The sequence below is a fragment of the Nematolebias whitei genome, chromosome 3, assembly GCF_014905685.2.
Source record: "Nematolebias whitei isolate Nwh7 chromosome 3, NemWhi1, whole genome shotgun sequence".
Lineage (NCBI taxonomy): Eukaryota > Metazoa > Chordata > Actinopteri > Cyprinodontiformes > Rivulidae > Nematolebias > Nematolebias whitei.
Genome location: NC_056500.1, coordinates 54,749,612 through 54,753,671, shown reverse-complemented (window position 1 = coordinate 54,753,671; position 4,060 = coordinate 54,749,612). Strand labels below are relative to the sequence as shown.

Below are 4,060 nucleotides of genomic sequence, written 5' to 3'. Positions count from 1 at the left end.
CAGTGATCTTCCTGGCACGGTGGTGACCAGTGATCTTCATGGCACGGGGGTGACCAGTGATCTTCATGGCACGGGGGTGACCAGTGATCTTCCTGGCACGGTGGTGACCAGTGATCTTCCTGGCACGGTGGTGACCAGTGATCTTCATGGCACGGTGGTGACCAGTGATCTTCATGGCACGGTGGTGACCCGTGATGTTCATGGCACGGTGGTGACCAGTGACACTGCAGGTCCGAACCAGCTGCGGCTTTCATTAATGACAGTTCTCGTTTCATTTGGAACATCACTTTCTGTCTGTAGTACTCTCAAGATCAACAGAATATGAGTGGCAGTAAGAAGTACTTTATTTCATTAGGATGGTTGTAAGCTTTATACATCATGAACTAATGAAGGTTCAGCTTCACATATCTGTAACATTCCTGAATCTGCTCTGCGTGGATATTAGTTCACCCTCTTGGTTCTGAAAACCCAACTTCTCTTAATTATGTGTTTTATATTAATGGTGCCAAGCGTTCTGTTGAACGACAGAAGCTTGTGTCATGTGAATGCAGCAGTCCCATGAGGCGTCAGTAGCAGAGCGTGGACCTTCAGGACTGGACTTGTGTGCAGGACCTTAACAAGAGGAGGGAACTGCTGTACACGTGTTGGTTTGGGCTGTTCGTGCATGACAAGTGGCACTTTTGTGCACATCCTTGAATATTTCTTCAGCAGTGTTCTCGTTGCTCTAAATATTGCAGAGGCAGATTTGTGAGCACATGAACTACGCATCCTATGACTTGATGTTTAATCTACCTGTGACCTGTGACCTGTGTCACATCTGCTTCCTCTTCAGGCTTGTTGCTCTCAGTTCAAGCTAAATTGAAAAGAACGTGTTTTTAGAAGTAGAGATGCAGCTTTAAACACAGAGTACACCTTCGTGAGAACCTCTGCTGTTCGCAGCCAGAAGCACACCAGGTGCCCGACACTTTATCCTCAGCCCAGTGTTTGGACAGGGACACCCCACGAGCGCCTGCTCTGGATGTCCATCAGACCATGCCGCCCCTCACTGGAGGACTCGCGGGGTTTTAGATTCCACCGGCTCAGTTTGGGAGCAGAGCTGTAATAGTGGCGGCGCCCTGGTTCGTTGTGGTCCAGGAGCATGCACATGGCTGGTGGTTTGGAGGCGCTCCTCCTGCAGACTGGGCTGGAGGAAAACAGGAGTCTCAACTCAAACGGAGTGAAGCTCCACCTGAAACAGGACAGAAGTAAGTCCTCATCTGTCCAGTGGGCTGTCAGGATCACACTGAACGCACAATGCTGCTGCAAACTGCTTCGTCTAACCTTGTGATAAGACTTACTGGTGTTGAAACTCTCTTACTGGTGTTGAAACATCCCATCAAACTCATAAATGTACATGAGATGTTTTAGGAAAAGAGTTGATCAGTTTATCTAAAACCCTCTGAAGACTTTCAGTGCTGAGTCACTTTACCAGCAGAAGAGTTGGCCAGGATGAACAGAATGCTTCAAGGTCACAACAGTTCACTTTTATTTACAGCTGAAGGAAATATATGTTGCATTCAGCTCTGTAGCTTTTCCTCTGAAGGACTGACGTTGACCTGAAATGTGCTACTACTCTTGTAGTAAATCATTCTGGGGTTGTACACACTCCTTCAGACCGTTTAAAGTGAGGTTCTGTGGAGAACAATAAACAATAAATGTTCTTGATAGCTTCTTTTAATCAGCCTCACGTTGGACAGAAAGAGTCAATATCTGACTTGATTGATGAACAAACGAGTCCGAGCAGATCGATGCTATTTGTGGCCTGAGATGGGGAACGGTTCGACTCCCCGCCATTCCCACATGTCGTGGTGTCTCTGAGCAAGACACCCAATCCCTAATTGCTCCCCGGTTGCTTAAATAGCTGCTCACTGCTCCACCTGGGTCTCATGTGTGATGGGTTAAATGCAGGGAACTATTTTATGAGCTGCACCTCTGTGCAGCCCACACAGCAGATTAAACTTCCTGCTGCAGCTGATCAGCTGTTCACCGTGCAGAGCTGAGAAGTGGGCGTGGCCAAGAGCGCTTGCAGGTGGCAAAGAGCAGAGGAGGCAGGGAGCTGACATCATGACATGCTGTGCTCTTTTAGAGCTTTTAGAGTTTAGATACAGTGTTTAGAATATTACAAGAGTGTGGGAAGGGTTTAAAACGCTTTTATATGTATACATATATATATACATACATATATATATATATATATATATATATATATGTATGTATATATATGTGTGTGTATATATACACACACACACATCTTTGAGTTTCCACGTGAGAACTGTAACGTTCATGCAGCTTCATGAGCCAGAGTAGTCTGGCACCAATCAGCTCAGCTGGAGCTGCTTGGAACAAGAAGGCTTCTGCTGTTTGTGCTTCATTGACTCAGTTTATCCATGACTGTGACTGATGTGCTGGGTGACGTTGCACTCAAGAGTCAGTGTGCACTTCATTCAAGGTCAGTCTCTGGTGATGCTGGGATCCACTGTAGCGCTTCAGATAATGTCAGTGAGTGGAACCAAAGAGTTCAGCTGAAGGATTCATTTGAGCGTATACATTTCATTCAGAGAAGCGCTGGATTGGTTTAGCTCTGCAGATGTGTTTTTTGTTTTTAACTGTTAACTAACCCTACCAGAGTGTTAGAAAAAGCCAAGAGGTAGCACCAGAGCATCATTTCTTCTGTTTAGGCTGAGCAGAACAAGCAGACACTACAAGGACGCACAGAGAAAAAGACGTGTTGTATCAGCAGCAGCCTGTAGCGCTCCTTCTCTTTCATCAGCATGACTGTAGGCATACTTGTGCAGGTCCAGACAACCTGCCACTCATACACCACCCCGATAATTATAGGGAACATTTCAAACACTTTGGCTTCATCATCCCCCTCCCAAAAAAAACTCCTTCCAGACAGATTTTCAGAAAGTATAGTCTGCCTTGATGCTGCAACTTGTTTTTATTTGGCTGCCATAAAAATGATGTCACTTCCTTTCTACTTCCTGTTAAGCTCATATTCATCCCTTTCTGGACTTAATCCAATGAAAATATCCAGATTTAAGAAACCTAGCAGGTTTTATAGCATGGGTATTGACACTAGTGGGGGCAGCTGTGACTTAGTGGTTCGAGCAGTCGTCCTCCAATGGGAGAGATGGGGTTTCGATTCCACCAGCAGTCACATGCTGAAGTGTCCCTGGGCAAGACACTGAACCCCTCATAGCCTCTGATGTGTGTCCCATCAGTGTTTGAATGTGATCTAAAGCTGTGATTAGTGTTTGTACAGATCTAATAGGGTGCTGTATGAATGGGTAAGTGAGGGCACAGACGGTTGTAAAGAGCTTTGAGTGTGTTCATAAGAAAGAAAGTTGCTTTATAGACGGGTCAGTCAGCGTCACTTCCTGGTCACTTCCTGGTCACTTCCAGGTCACTTCCTGGTCACTTCCAGGTCACTTCCTGGTATACTGCGCATGTCGTCGCAGAAAGAAACAGTGATCATGTCTTGTTGTGCTGTACAGGTCCTTCTCAAAAAATTAGCATATTGTGATAAAGGTCATTATTTTCCATAATGTAATGATAAAAATGAAACTTTCATATATTTCAGATTCATTGCACACCAACTGAAATATTTCAGGTCTTTAATTCTTTTAATACTGATGATTATGGCATACAGCTCATGAAAACCCAAAATACCTGTCCCAAAAAATTAGCGTATCATGAAAAGTTTCTCTGAACAAGCTATTAACCTAACCATCTGAATCAACGACGTAACTCTAAACACCTGCAAAAGATTCCTGAGGCTTTTAAAAACTCCCAGCCTTGTTCATTACTCAAAACCACAATCATGGGTAAGACTGCCGACCTGACTGCTGTCCAGAAGGCCATCATTGACACCCTCAAGCAAGAGGGTAAGACACAGAAAGAAATTGCTGAACAATAGGCTGTTCCCAGAGTGCTGTATCAAGGCACCTCAGTGGGAAGTCTGTGGGAAGGGAAAAGTGTGGCAGAAAACGCTGCACAACGAGAAGAGGTGACCGGACCC

The 4,060-nt window shown here is 45.2% G+C and overlaps 1 protein-coding gene across 1 annotated transcript in view; it reads left to right on the top strand.

Moving 5' to 3' along the window:
- The window catches only part of nhsa (Nance-Horan syndrome a (congenital cataracts and dental anomalies)), a 259,806-nt gene that overhangs the window by 814 nt on the left and 254,932 nt on the right, over positions 1-4,060 (top strand). The window lies entirely within an intron of this gene.